General features: G+C 39.0%; 1 long non-coding RNA gene across 1 annotated transcript in view; it reads right to left on the bottom strand.

Annotated features, from left to right (window-relative positions):
* Positions 1 to 3144: 3144 nt before the first annotated feature.
* Positions 3145 to 15842, bottom strand: part of LOC121028779 (uncharacterized) — a 22327-nt gene continuing 9629 nt past the window's right edge. The window contains exons 2-3 of the long non-coding RNA XR_005789431.1: positions 4189 to 4325; positions 3145 to 3812 (exon numbers count right to left, since the gene is read on the bottom strand). This is a non-coding gene — a long non-coding RNA (uncharacterized LOC121028779). The remainder of the gene's footprint in view (positions 3813 to 4188; positions 4326 to 15842) is intronic.

Raw genomic sequence — 15842 nt, 5'->3', positions numbered from 1 at the left:
TACATAGTGAATTTATATAACACCCAGGAATGGGATTATCTCAACTTAAAAGGTAACTAAAGAGTTTCTGCTTCCATGTAAATTGTTGTAAGCCCACTACACCCTAATTCTCCTAGTGATTATAACTAAAAGTCCTACAAGAGAATACAAAGAGCACTATCTGAGGTCTCTGAAAATAAACAAGAGCAGGCCTATTAGGGAAGGAAACCAAAACTGAAGAACAGCCTATGCAACAGTTTCCCAGCTTAGACTTGGGGGAGCCCAAATACTACTTGCAGCACACGTGAACGTGAAAATCTCTGAGAAAAATACAGTAAAACCTTGGATTGCGAATAACTTGCTCTGTGGGTGTTCTGCAAGATGGGCAGAGATTTCTAATAAATTTTAACTTGATAAATGAGTTATGTTTTACAATACAATTAGCATGTGATGCCAAACATCACATGATCACAACTGAGCCAATGATTCTTCTCTCTTTCGCTGTGGGATTATAGGTGATCGCCTCCCATGCTCAGATGCTTTGTCTCAGCCTGTGGTGTTTGGCAGAAGTCAGTGATTTTTCAGAAAGTTGGAAGGTGTCCACAACTGGCACAAGTGTATTTTCTGTCACTTCAAAGCACCTATGGACAGTCCTTTAGTTTTCCATGTAAGAGTAAGCTTGGGAATGCTTTGCTCCTTGCTAGGTCAGGCTGTCTGCAGATACAGACCCTTTCCTCTGCTGCCTTATTGCCACTTACATTAAATACAGTATATGACAAGAGTTTATTAATACTGTACTGCAGTCAACACCTGTGTGAGTGTATACAATGGCCCCCATGCAGAAAAAGATTCCATTGGGCCAACAGATAGCAGTGATTTCATTTGTGACAGTGAAAATCATCTTACACAATAACCCTCCTCTTTCTCATCTCCCTCACACCAGTCAAAAAGGATTTTGAAGGTAAGTGCAAGTGAATTTGTTTATTTTTCTTTATAATTTGTATTTTCTTTATTGTTTTGTATTATATTACACTATTGTAATAATATTTATATGAATATTTTTGCCTTGTGGAACAAATCATCTGAGTTTCCATTATTTCTTAGGGGGAAATTTGTTTTGATATACAAGTGCTTTGGACTACAAGCATGTTTCGGGAACAAATTATGCTCACAAACCAAGGTTTTACTGTACTCTCTTATCACAAGATGGGGTAGTAGCCTGATTGAGATTGTGGGAGAAATCTTTATTTTTTTCTTTTTCTCTATCCCAGCTTTCCCTGAAGCAAACTCCAGTGTTAGAGTAGTGAAACTTGATGTCTTGCAGCAGCTAAAACCCAAAGAGAAACCCTCATCTCCAGGCAAAAAGGGAAGGGCCTGCTCACCATACCCAAAAATGTGAGAGAAGCCCAAGAGATTTCTCTCACATTTTTTTCTTTGTTCTTTTTCTCTCTTGCCCCTGTGCTCCAGTTATGGGAAGGGCACAATAGTGTGGGGAGGCTGAAACTCTGGGAGAAACTGCAGCTTTCTAGTGACAAGACTGGGATAAGGAATCCTTGGAAGATGGGAAATCACAGAAGAGGAAGCTGAAAGAAAATTCGCTCAACCTATGCATCCCTGTGTGAACCCACACAGGTCTTAGGTTCATAGCTGAGATGCACATGTGCAATAGAGACCCAAAACAGCATAGTGAAGGCTTTCCATGAAACTGCAGTATAGAGCCCCACTCAAGTCCCAGATTGGGACCACATGGTTTTAAAGTTTGAAAGACTTTAAAAATTGAGCCACTGCCCACAGAAGATAGGATTTGCAGTTTGAACCTAACCAGGCTGTCTACTTGAAACAATGAAATCAACATTTCTAAGGATTTTTATAGGACCCAGATACGTATAATATTCAAAATGCCCAAAATAAAATCCAAAATTACCTGGCATACAAAGAACCAAGAAAATCTTGGGGTGTCTGGGTGGCTCAGTTGGTTGGGCGTATGACTTCGGCTCTGGTCACAATCTCCTAGTTTGTGAGCTCGAGACCCATGTTGGGCTCTGTGCTGACAGCTAAGCATCTGGAGCTGCTTCGGATTCTGTGTGTGTGTCTCTCTCTGTCCCTGCCTCCCCCCCCCCCCTCTCAAAAATAAACATTAAAAATTTTTAAAAGAGAAAGGTCTTAACAGCTCCTAAGAGAAACTACAACCATCAGATGCCTGGAAACAGGCAGACAAGTTAAAGAATGTAGAGGACTCCTATAAATCTACAATTATACAAATTTAAGCAGTTTCATGAACCAAGAACCACGAGATGACTAATTTTGGAAAAGATAGCCTCTGGGCAAAAAGTAGGAACTCCTGGAAACCATCAGAACCTCAAGGTGGGCTCCAAGGACATTCACACTCCATTGATGCCAGCATTATAGACTGAAGGGGGCCCATCCCCTCTCCGGCGATTGTCTGCTTGCCAACTTTGTAATGTTGGCAAGGTTAAGCTTAGTAACTCCTTGGTGCCTGTTTCTTGGTTTGAGAAATGGAGATAAAACAGCACCTGCCTTAAAGGTACTCAAAAGTACCTATTGTGGGAATGAAGGGAGTTAAAACATGTAAAGCACTTAGAGCAGCTCCTGGGCAGACCTCAGACTGTGCAGAAAAGGAGGCAAATGGATGGCGTCGCCTATGTGTTCTTGTGCCTGCTGCTTTCTCCTCCACACCCTCTAAGTTCTTCTAATGCAGCAGGCATTGCACTAAATGCTTTCCATGCTTCCCTCCGTTTAATCTTTATGAGGCCACTGTGAAATAGGTGCATTTGTTATTTGTATTTTTCAGATGAGAAAATTGGATTGACTTTACATATGCACGTACTCACAAATATACACCCAGACACATCACCAATCAGGTCACCATTATGTCTTACTTTTATTCATGAGTCTTTCTGTCTTCCCACGTAATATCTTATATGTCTGACATATCCACCATATATTGATTTTATAGAAAAAAAACACAAAGGAAAATACATTTTCCTTTTTTTAAAATCTTTTTAATGATTATTTTTGAGAGAGAGATATAGGGTGTGAGCAGGGGAGGGGCAGAGAGAGAGAGGGAGACACAGAATATTGAGTAGGTTCCAGGCTCCAAGCTGTCAGCACAGGTCTCGAACTCACAAACCCCAACATCATAACCTGAGCCAAAGTCGGACGCTTGAGCGACTGAGCCACTCAGTCACCCCACCATTTTCCTTTTTAAAAAATCTCTTGGGTAGCACCCCACTCTTGCCCTCATATACCACCTACCTCACCTTTAAATATGTTATTTTATAGACTTCCATCTGGACCCAGCTCCTTTGCCTTTGTGATGGGCACACCATGATACATGTGCAGAAATCTGATCAACGGGGTATGTGCTGCATCTAGAAGCAGGCATTCTTGGAGGCAATGTGGGAACAGTTTTTAGTAGCCATTTCGTGTTATAATGACAGAAATGTAGTATTAATAGATCAAACTGTCCCTGGCATTTGAAAGCAGACCTCACTCCCTTAGGATGTTTTCTTTAAAATAAATTGATCAATTTTTTCTGTACTTAATGCCAATGGCTGTGTCAGCGTTGCTGATTTGGAGGCTAATTACATGATTTCATAGCTATTCTGGGAAAACATGAACTACTGGAAATAGAATGAGGGAGGGTATGAGAGTGTTGACCTAAAAATGGAGACAAGCCAAACTGTTAATGACTTCCATGGTGCTCAGCAGAAATCGTCTCTCATGGTCTCTGTTGATATAGTTAGAATCCAGGAATGACAGATTTCCAGTTACGGATCACCTAACACGTGACTATGAGAAGTCATCTTGTCCTGGAATTAAAAAAGAAATTAAGGTCCATTTTAAAATAAATAGCCATTATTCAACAACATTTGACTGGCAATTTTTAGCTTGGTCCCTCTATGAAGGAAGTATAGTATATCCATATAAAACATTAAATGCCAAGACACAATAATCTCTGGAAATCCTTCAAAACTAAGTGGGAGAAAGAGGTAGAAGTTAGGAGAGATAAGGGCAGAACTGTTTGTAAGGGTTAATGAGCTCAGATCAATCATTTCATGTGTATTCTTCCTTTGTCAATATTTATATAAGGCGAAATCAGGTAAAACTATATATATTACATACATTCTTAAAACAATTAAATTGTTGAATCCGTTAACTATCAGTATATATGAAAGAAAAACCTACTCAGACAGGCTTTAACAATAGTCTGTGTCATCAAAGACTCCGTGTTTTCTCCATCTCTCCACTCTGCCTTTTGTCACACAGGCTTTATCCTCAGGATCTACATAATGGCCTTCCAGGGAAGCCTCAGGGTTTCCCTGCTGGTGACAGTAATATGGACTCAATATAACCAACTTCACATGTTATACCTCAACATCTTGGACAAAAGACATGTCATCTCTGCCATTTCCACAATCAAATTTTTTTCTTTACCTTTCTTTTAATGAGATAGTTCAGCAAGTGTGACCTTAAATATCATTGTGATCTGGTTACACACACATGTCTGAAGCAATCACTCGGGTTAAAAGCATAGGATACACAGATTGGCTTAGATCAGCAGGGCCCACGTGTTCCACAATAGATATATGATGTACTCAGCTCTACATTCATGAACCTTCAGGTCTCCATTATCAGGTCATTTTCTCCTTCCCTAATCTTTAGCAACCCATTGGGGAACTTTAAGGACATACTGACAACAATCTTCCTTTAGGACAAACACCAACCATTTAAAAGGTTTTAATAACATTGGACCTCAAAAGAGAAGGGTTTGATAATTCACTCTCCACTCTCTGAGGATGTGCCTCTTCTCGGTGGCCAGCCGTTCATACCATGGAATCATGGGAGAGATTGTTCTTGTAAGGCCATATTTCCTGCAAAGAAATAGGTTCCTCTTGGCTCATCTTTGTATAACTTGTACTCTGAACAAAAGTTGAGCAGCTGTATTTCTTGATCCAAAGGAACCACGCATGTTCACTGTTAGCCTTTTGATAAATGTAACAAATTATAAAAAAAAAAAAGAAATGTGGACAAATTATAGGTATACAGCTAAGTAAATTTCATTAAGTGAACATACTTTATAACCAACCTCCAAATCAAGACACAGAACACGACCACCGGCCAGAAGTCTCTCCACAAGCTCCCTTCAGTCACTTAACCCCTCCCCACCAAGACTAATCAGTATCCTGCCTTCTAACACCATAGATTGATTTGCCTCTACTTTTATTTCAATGACATCACATAGTATCTACTCTTTTCTGCCCAGCTTCTTTAGCTCAAGATTGTTGTTTTACGTTGTTATAGTTTTCTTTCATTCTTAAGTTCATACTGTGAGAAGAAAAGTGAGCAGTGAATTTATCATTTTACTCAGAAAAACAAACAAGATGGATTTTCAAGTTATATAAGTTTCTTTCAAAGATGTAACATGAAGTTTGATTCCAGAGTTCTAGAAGACTTCCAGGTAGTGAGACGGTAATGAGGCTACCCACTCTGATTAGATCCTGACAATAATAGCTAACATTTGTTAAGTGTGGCCAGAAACTGTACTAAGTGTTTTATATGGATCATTTAATCCCCACAACTTTATGATTCTTTATATTTAGTAGATGAAGAAATTGAGGTCTTGTATTATGAAATTTGTCTAAGGTCACAAAGATAGTCATATTACAGCAGTGCAAGATTCTGGATATGAATCCACGTTCTTAGCCACTAAGCTGTGTTCTCCTCTGAGACACTGAATGAAATAATTCACATTATTCAATGTAATTGTGCATATCTATTTCCAGTACACTACAAATACTACTTCACATTCATAATAAGAAAAATATCTTATATGACTTCTCCCTATTTAAAAAAATAATGCTTGTAATTTCAAGGATGATATTATATTAAAGTGATCAATATGGTAAGGAATTTACAGACTTGGTTTGCATCCTATAGTGGGCATTTCCTCTTTCTTTACCCTCTTACAGAACCACAATTTTCATTCCAGTATCTTCCTTCTCTCATTCATTCCATGTGTTTCATGGATATACATGATGAGTTTAAGTCAAAGAGCACATCTCATCACCTGGTCACAGTAATTAATTCAGGGAAGGGTCCATGATACGATTCACATCAAGGAAATAAGAGATGTTTGCTAGAGGCTTTGGGGAAGAACGCATACTTATTTTCCTGCTGAAGCTCCATGAAGAAATACTTTTAATGCTTCTGATCAGTGGGGTATGTGGATGTGAGGCCTAGAACTACAGCTGTTTTTCCACCATAAGGGAAGTCAGCATGAAGATGAAACCAAGACACAGAGGAAGGGAAAGCTAAGAGAATTAGCCTTAGCTACATACTTCTATTCCCACCAGTCAAACTGTGTTGTCATCAAGTCACTCAGGTTCGTTCAAACCTCTTTATCCCAGTTGAGCTTAGTACTGTAAACACATAACTCCGATAAATACCACAAAAATCAATTAAATATAAATGAAAAAGGCAAAGTTGTTTCAATAAGAACTAATGTTTTAGAAATGCTCAGTAATAGAATCATACCATCTTGTTCACTTTAGTGACTCAGTGAAGGTGAATCTCTAAGAACTACAGTCTTTAATTTAGGAGAAGTTGAACAGGCCCTCAAAAAGATAGGTGAACAAATCCTAAAAATATAGGAGCTTTCCCATAGCTCGCTTCACAAGTGTTTTAAAGTTTCCATCCCGGGCATGCCTGGGTGGCTCAGCTGGTTAAGCTTCCAACTTCAGCTCAGGTCATGATCTCATGGTTTCTGAGTTTGAGCCCACATTGGGCTCTCTGCTGTCAGCACAGATCCCACTTCAGATCATCTGTCTCCCACTCTCTGTGGCCCACCCCACTCGTGCTCTCTCTCTCTCTCAAAAATATTAACATTAAAAAAAAGTTTCCATCTTATTTTCAGGAAACAAAACTGAGAATCACAAGGGTTAACTATTGTTTATATACATCATGTATATATGAAAGACATTATGAAACTCCAATCACGAGACCCATGTGAAAAAAAAAGCCATCCTAAAAACTTGACAAAAGCATACATGTTTATGTTTCAAGTTTTAATTACACATTGAATGTATCGATTTTTAAAGATTCCCTGAAAGAAAAAAGGAAAAGAAAAAAATTTAAGAAAAGATTCTAGGTTGAAGCCACATTGTTGATGAGCCATCGGGTCCAGCTATGTGAGGTAAGGATTTTTCTGCCATTGTTCAAAAACAAGTAAAGTTGCGCGGTGTACCTCTGTCTTCAGCAAGTACCTTGGACCCCAAATCAGATGTGGAAACAAAGTGTGGATTATCACAAATAAATCCAAGCTTATGCTGAAAATGATGATGGCTTACGGAGTCATACTAACTTTTATTACCTTACATGCCTAAGAATTGGAACAATGTCTCTCTCATAATAGGTGATCAAAATATTCTTGTTACATATTTTTCCTGGACGTATGCTATTTTTATTAAATATTGCCATTTCAGCAACTGGCCATTACTAACTGATTATAATGATAAATCATTCCTTATATCATACCCAAAGAGGTCTGAGGTTATTCCTTACCACTTTTTCAAAAACCTAAAGAACAAGATAAGGTCAACAAAAATATATCCTACTTATTCCCCTCTTCATTATATTCAGCCTCGTTAGTCTTTTGTCTGACCCAGATAGAATCTTTCTAATGGGCTAATTATTCTAATGTACTAAATGTAGTGATTTCAATGTAATTGTCTCACTTGATACTGAACAAGTAAACAGCTACAGCTTGATTTGCCTATACTTCTAGGAAAATCCCATTTAATTCATTTTCATTTTACTCTAAAAGGTAAGGCTACATAAAGATAATGCTACATTTACTGCTATGAACACATTACTTAAATAAAATGCTTTTTTATTTATTGTTTTTTATCATCTATTTTACGTGTTTATCTTTTTCAGTTAATGTTATCCATGTTAAATATTCAAGTTAAAATTTAAAGTTCTAGGATAGATCATTTTTTTAAATGTTTTTTAATGTTTATTTATTTTTGAAAGAAAGAGAGAGAGAATGTGAGCAGGGGAGGGGCAGAGAGAGATGGAGACCCAGAATCCGAAGCAGGCTCCAGGCTCCGAGTAGTCAGCACAGAGTCCGAAGTGGGGCTTGAACTCAGGAACCGCGAGATCATGACCTGAGCCCAAGTCGGTCACTTAACTGACTGAGCCACCCAGGCACCCCCAGAATAGATCATTTTAAAAGTAATTATCATATGGGGCACGTGAGTGGCTCAGTTGGTTGAGCGACCGACTTCCACTCAGGTCATGATCTCACGGTTTGTGAGATCACAAACCCGTGTCGGGCTCTGTGCTGACAGCTCAGAGCCTGGAGCCTACCTCAGATTCTGTGTTTCCCTCTCTCTCTGCCTTTCCCCCACTCATACTCTCTCTGTCTCAGAAATAAACATTAAAAAAAATTTTTTTAAAGTAACTATCATAATATAGAATAGAATGCAAATGAAATGCAGTACCCATACAAATTCTAGTACACAATACATGCCTGTGAGGGCAGGCCAGAAAGGTGCAGTGGGCAGGCCTTCATCCAGTTTGGGCCCTAGTGAACTTTCATGATCCTAGTATACAAAAATAATTTGTGACCAGTTGTTACTACTGAATGACTGCCATTTGACATGGAAAGTTTAACTTTCTCAGCATTCACAAAATTAGACATCTATCTGCTCTTGAAGTCATCTCATGTGGACTTCTTCCTCTCATGCTAATGTTTGAGACTTGTACATGACTCAGTTCTGATTATAACCTAAATGTATTATCCCACATGAGTTGGAATGTTATCCTTTCAAAAATCCAGATGATAATCATCAATGAGTTAATCCATCAAACGCTTTATTTTACACTTAGATGATGGGAAAGAGAAGCCAACACAATTTAATCATAGTAATATAATGTCATTGAATAGTATGGCAACATAGCCAGGCTAATTACTTTGGTAATATGGAAAAAGTAAAGATTATGACGCAGTAGAGATTGGGTGGTAATCTACATCGCAGCCATTAAAACAGTTATACATGTTGACTCAGATGTTTCCATGGAGAAACGCTGAAGTATAAGGAAATTACTACCCAGGTTTCTCTTATCAACATGGAGCCAGAAGTTTAGCAAAACTCAGGGGAGGTTGCTTAGATTAAATAAATAAACACACTAATTTCCTATTTTCTCACCTAACTTTGTGAGAGACAGCCCATCCCCCAAATCTAAATAAGAACTAGCACAGATCCTTGCTTAGAATAATACTTTTAAGAGGCACCTGGGTCGCTCAGGTCATGATCTCAACAATTTATGGGTTTGAGCCCCACATTGGGCTCTGTGTTGCCAGGACAGAGCCCACTTCAGATCCTCTGTCCCCCTTTCTCTCTCTGCCCCTCCCCAACTCGTGTGCGGGTTCTCCCTCTCAAAAATAAATAAACTTTGAAAAAGAGAATAATGTTTTTGATATCAAGTGGAACAATAAACTTTAGGATCTGTGGGCTAGACAAAACAAGAGTGGTATCATCAGACCCAGCTCCCTTTTCCCAGAAAAAAAAAAAAAAAAAAAAAAAGGAGCAATTTCAGGCTAACTGGCATCTGAACTCTTTACCTAAATTACATTAAAATTAATATTTAAAAAAAATTCTCAAAGCACACCTGCTAGGAAATCCTTTCTTTTATCTAAAGTCCCAAGTGGTCATAATAGCCCTCTGTTTCCTGCTGACACGTTCACCCCAAAATGGAAGCAGTAAGGAGACTGTGAAAGTACATAGATATTGATATGCCATTAATACTGACACACTTGATTAATCTGAGTTTTCGAGGCTAGCAGTCTGAAGAAAATATGCTCGTGTGCAGGCCGTGGTGGGAGGAAGGTGATGAAAGGGGCGGGGTCCTCACTCAGCTCCTTGACAAACTTCTCACAGGCTTGGCTTGCCATGAAAGCTCGGAAAACTCATTTCTCAATACACCATGCAGCGTCCCACTCATCGAGCTCACGAAGACTGATAAATAAACTCGATTTCAAGTATATTGATTTGCAAAGAAAAGTGTTCACTGCCACACGTTGCCATCGCCCATGCCTTCTTTACCTCCAGGAACACGGTGTGGGAAGCTAGGTTATAATCCAAAGGTTTCTTGGTGATCATAACCTCAAGATGAGTAGCGTCAGTTCTATGCTCGCTCCGGGTCATGGTCTCTTGTCCCTCGGTATAGTCAATCTTTGTCCAGGTGATCTTCCTTTTTTTGAAATTTCAGGGCTGGCCAAGGCCCCACGCCATCTGACTGATGCACATTTTCTTCAGCGACTAAATATATTCACTCAGGTTACAGTTCATTGTTACCTGCTGAGCCACCATTCTTTCTCTTCAGAGAAGATTTTGCTATCCTGTCCTGTGATCTTTTTAAACTTTTAATTCTCAACAGACAATCTAAAGTCTTACTGAGGAATGGAGTTCACCTTCACTTTCAAATCTTCACAACACGAAGTAATCTTGAATTTAAAAAATTCCTCTGTAGTTAGCCTTTCTTCACATGTCTCTTAAGTGTCATCTGGCAAAAGACTGTGCCAAGCAGGAGTGCATTTGTGAGGGAGAGGGAGATAACAGAGAGACATTAGTACTTGGATACGTGGATATGGGATACCAGTTTATTTTAGCCATACTCAGCTCCCAGATCAACCTGTCAGAAGCTCAAAAACATATCTAAGATGAAAGCAAGGATGAGGGGCATCTGGGTGACTCAGTCAGTTGAGCGTCTGACTCTTGGTTTCAGCTCAGGTGATGATCTCATGGTTCGTGAGTTCGAGGTCCAACTTGGGCTCTGTGCTGACTGTGCTGAAAGCATGGAGCTTGCTTGGGATTCTCCCTCTCCCTCTCTCCCTCTCTCTCTCCCTCTTTCCCTCTCTCTCCCTCTCTCTCTCTCTGTCCCTCTCTCTCTCTCTCTCTCTCCACCCCTCCCTCATGCTCTCTTTTGTTCTCTCAAGATAAATAAATAAACTTAAAAAAAAAGTAAGGATAAGAAAACTAAGATGAGTCAGAAAATAGAAAAGTGAACAGAAATCACAATTCAGGAATAGTGAAACCTAGAACATAGGGTCAGTCAGAAAATAGGTGCAAGCAGGACCCAAAAGAGTAGAACCAGGGCTGCACCACTGGGCATCCCAGGGGGCACTTTCAAATCATTGTCCACATGAGTGCAGCCTGGAACACTCTGGCACATGCACGGCATCCATAGAGGCTCTAGGCATGAGAATAAGATCAGAGGCCCAGATCTCAGGAATAAAGAGCTGAGGGAACAGAATGGGAAGGGCAAAGCAGGCAAGACAGAAAATGGAAGAGGAAGAAGAGGAAGGAAGAGGAGGAGGAGGAGGAGGAGGAGGAGGAGGGAAAGAGGGAAAGAGGAAGGAGATGGAGAAGGGGAAGGGGAAGGAATAGTAGGGAGGCCACTGCACTAATAGGACTTAAAAATTAAAATGCTGTCTTGGTTAGGGAGCTTTTCTAAGTTCTGCCAAGGTAGGGAACACATTCTGTGAATATGCAAACTGAAGCAAGCTACATACCCTATTCAAGTAGGAAGAGGTAGGTAGGGATGATGGCAAGTCCCAAGAAGTGTTGTTAAACAGTCATGATCTCATTCCATGTTTCACACTTGATGGAGGATGATGTTTCCAAACGTATATTCCAATCCAGCCAGATGTACCATTGAAAAAATGCTTCGATGCCCAAGATGAGAAATGAGTAGAACGTACTCCCCTGGTGGGAATTTACAACACTCAATAATTTGTAATGATACACATATAAAAAGCTAAACTGTTTATTTGGATATGGAATTTCTCTTTGTAACATGAACTTTCTGTGGAGCATGCTTTAGGAACAGGCAATTACTGTCATATGAAATAATTATTTAATATTCCCTCAGGATTGACGGTACATTTAGGTTAAGAAATACTGTACCTCTAACCAAACAGGATGAGAGAAAAAGAGATCAGGGGAAGTGTAGTGGTTAGGAAATGGCTTAGGCTGCTAGAGCTGAAGCTCAACTATAATAACTTAAACCCATTAGGATCTCTCTCTCTCTCTCTCTCTCTCTCTCTCACACACACACACACACACACACACACACACACACAAGCTACAGAATAGTCCAGGAATGCTGTGTAGTCCTACAAAGTCACAAAGAATTTATACTCTGTCTTTCTATTCTGCCATCCTTATCTCATGGCTTCCATGTTCAGAAATAGTTGCCAGGCAAGAAAAGGCATAGAATCCTCTCTGCCAAGCTAAGTCAGCCCTCCACTAATTTTTTATATTCAGTTAAAATTTACATACAGTGAAATGTACAAATCTTAAATGTACAATTCAATGGGTATACTGTAGAACCAACACTCCACTCAAGAGATAAAATAGTGCCATATGGCAGCAAATTGCTCTGTGTTCCCATTCAATTCCAGTCCCTAAAGGCAGGAACTTTTCTGGGTCAATTGTTACAGTTTAGTTTTGCATGTTCTCGAACTTCATATAAATGGATTAATACAGTGTTCTTGTCTGTATCTGGATTCTTTCATTTAACATAAAGATTTTGAGATTGATCCATGTGCTAGCATGTATCATTTGTTCTTTCTCTCTCTCTCTTTTTCCTTTAAATTACCCACTGTGGAGCCCAACACTGGGCTTAAACTCACAACTCTGAGATCAAGACCTAAGCTGAGATCAAGAGTTGGATGTTCAACCGACTGAGCCACCCAGGCACCCCTCTTTCTTTCTCTTTTTAAAAACTGTTTGCTACGCAGTATTTTATTATATGAATATACCACAATTTTCATGCACCCTCCTGTTGGGAGATGACTGTGCTGTTTCCAGCTTTGAGCTTTTATGAATAAAACTGCATAACTATTCTTATACAGGTCTCTTTGTGAAGACATGTATAAATTTCTATCAACTGAGAGGCCTGGAAACAGCAACGTTCTAATAGTTATAACCACACCTACCTAGCATCCAGTTCTTAATTTCTAAATATCATCCTGCACTAAAATATCACAAATATCACTAAAATATCCTACCCTTGTAGGAAACACAAACGTAATCATGGGTGATGATGTATCATGTTAGCAACTTACTCTCAATGGCTTAGGAAAAAAAGTTGATTATACTGTACTGGCAACTTTCATCTAAGTTTGAGAATGCTTTTGTTTTGAATAAAAAATAAAACCAGGCAGAAAATACTATATACATAGATTATATTTAACTCTTCAGAACACCATGAATAAAGAGAGTTTCTAGTGTGAATTAACTTGCCCAAGGACAGGTAACTAGTAAATGACAGAAGATAACATTAAATAAGAGATGCAAACTTCCGGCCCAGATTCATAAAGATTGTTCCCTGCAGGAGACAGCAGTTACGTTATTTTGGGTCATTTAAATTGTCTAGTTCTTCATCTCAAAAACGTCAGATGTTTCTGTCTTTAAAGTTGAGTTTAAATCAGTTTCTGATTCTATTCTTATTGTGTTGTTCAAAGAAGGCACACAGAGATCTTTGATCTCTTTGGGTATAGGTCAACTAAATCCAGTTCTCCAGTAGTGATAGGGAGAGGCAGGGGAAGATGACATATAAGTAAGAAAAATTATTTTTCTTCAATTTAATTCTGTCTCTGTTTTTCAGAGCATTCTTCCTACCTTCCATTTATCCCCAAGTGAAAACCCAAAGTGACACATGCACCAAAATGTTTTGGGAATGTGGAATATGGCGGAAGAAAGAGGGAATCATTATATTTCCTTCTCCCCAACCTAAGAAAGTATAATGACAAAGCCTACATATCATTATATAATTTGTTCACATATGGTAAGAAGTCACTGAAATTATGACTTTTCATGTGAAAAGTGCCACTGTTTCCAGAACTCACTGAGTGTGTTACGCAAGATCATGGTTCTAATTTAATATCCTTCCATTTTTGTCAACAGCTCATCGAAGTACTGACAGCTCAAACAAGCAGCATATGCTCTTCCGTCATTCTTGTCCCAAATAATTATTTGAGCAAACAATTATTAGTTACTAATTTGCCATTTGTCAGAAGATATTTTTATTCATTCATTTAACTACCAAATCCCTTGCCTGGGGCTCATACGGAGATACCGCAACATTGGATAAGTATGATTCATGAAGCTAAATCTCCATGTTTCTCCCTCCCTGTTTCACAGCCCTCTACCTCTGCAGGACACTGTCAAAACTCTCTGCACCTTTAAACTTTTCTAGAAGTATTTTTTTGGCTATGATAATATAGTCAACATCTGGCTTTTCCCTGATGATATCTTTAACCTTGAAATCTGCTATAACAGGATAATTCTTCTTACTCTCTCCAATTCAAAAGAAAGAGGGGTAAGCCTTTCTTTACTGCCCACCACCCTTCAATTGTCCTCATGCGACCCTCTCTTTCTGCCCCCCACGCCCAAAGCCACCTGTTCCTTATGCTTGTGCAGCCTGCCTTTCTAGTCTACATCAGCCTGTGGTTGATAGGGGCATGTCAAAGGAGCATAGGAACCAACTGAAATAGCTCTTAGTCATCAAAGCTGGAACAATTTGAACAAGAAAACAAAAAGTAGTATTGAATTATAACCCAAAAGCATATGATAAATGCTCATGAGTCCACACTGATACAAATACATTACTGAATAAATTACAGTTGACCCTTGAAAAATGTGTGTTTGAACTGCGTGGGTCCACTTATATGTGGATTTTCTTTGATAAATACAATACAGTACTGCAAATGTATTTTCTCTTGTGATTTTCCTAATTACAGTTTCTTTTCACTAGCTTACTGTATAGTAAAAAATACAGTACTTAATACATATGATATACAAAATAGGTGTTGACCAACTGTTATTGTTATCAGTCAACAGCAGGCTATCAATAGCTAAGTTTCTGAGGAGTCAAAGATATGCAGGGATCTTCAACTGTACACCCCTAACCCTCACATTGTTTAGAGGTCAACTATAACATGGGGAAGAAGAAATAAATCTCCCATGTAGAGTAATTCCAAATAATGTATGTAGCTACTCCAGCCTCAAGAAGGGGAAGAATAACGCTCCACTCCGTAAGTGTGGTTTGAGCATAGTAACTTCCTTCCAAAGAGTATGTGGTGCGGGGTGTGCAGGTCACAGGACAGTCACTTTACAGTGGAGACACCTGATAAATACTACCTTAGCCAGGTGATCAAGATCCATACTAACAGTGAGAAATAAATTCAAGACGACACAAAGAAATGGAAAAACATTCCATACTCATGGATTGGAACAACAAAATTGTTAAAACGTCTATATTACCCAAAGCAATCTACAGATTTAATGTAATCCCTATCAAAATATCAACAGCATTTCTCACAGAAGTAGAACAAACAATCCTAAAGTTTGTGTGCAACCACAAAGACCTCAAACAGCCAAAGGATCCCCTAAAGGAAAAACAAAACCGGAGGTAGAGCAATTCTAGATTTCAAGTTATATTACAAAGCTGTAGTGATCAAAACAGTCTGGTACGGGCATAAAAACAGACACACAGATCAACAGAACGGAACAGAAAACCCAGAAGTAAGCCCACAATTATATGGCCAATTAAACTTCGACAAAGGAGAAACGAATATCCAATGGGAAAAAGACAGTGTCTTCAAAAAACGGTGATGGGAAAACTACACAGTCACATGCAAAAGAATGAAACCGGACCACTTTCTTTCACCATACATAAAAATAAACTCAAAGGGGACTAAAGACCTAACTGTGAGACCTGAAACCACAAACATCCTAGAAGAAAGCATAGGCAGTAATGTCTTGGACATC

Source organism: Herpailurus yagouaroundi, unplaced genomic scaffold (genome assembly GCF_014898765.1).
Source record: "Herpailurus yagouaroundi ecotype Mexico unplaced genomic scaffold, PumYag 100, whole genome shotgun sequence".
Taxonomy (NCBI): domain Eukaryota; kingdom Metazoa; phylum Chordata; class Mammalia; order Carnivora; family Felidae; genus Herpailurus; species Herpailurus yagouaroundi.
Note: the sequence above shows the minus strand (reverse complement) of the source record. Positions and strands in the feature narration are given on the sequence as shown.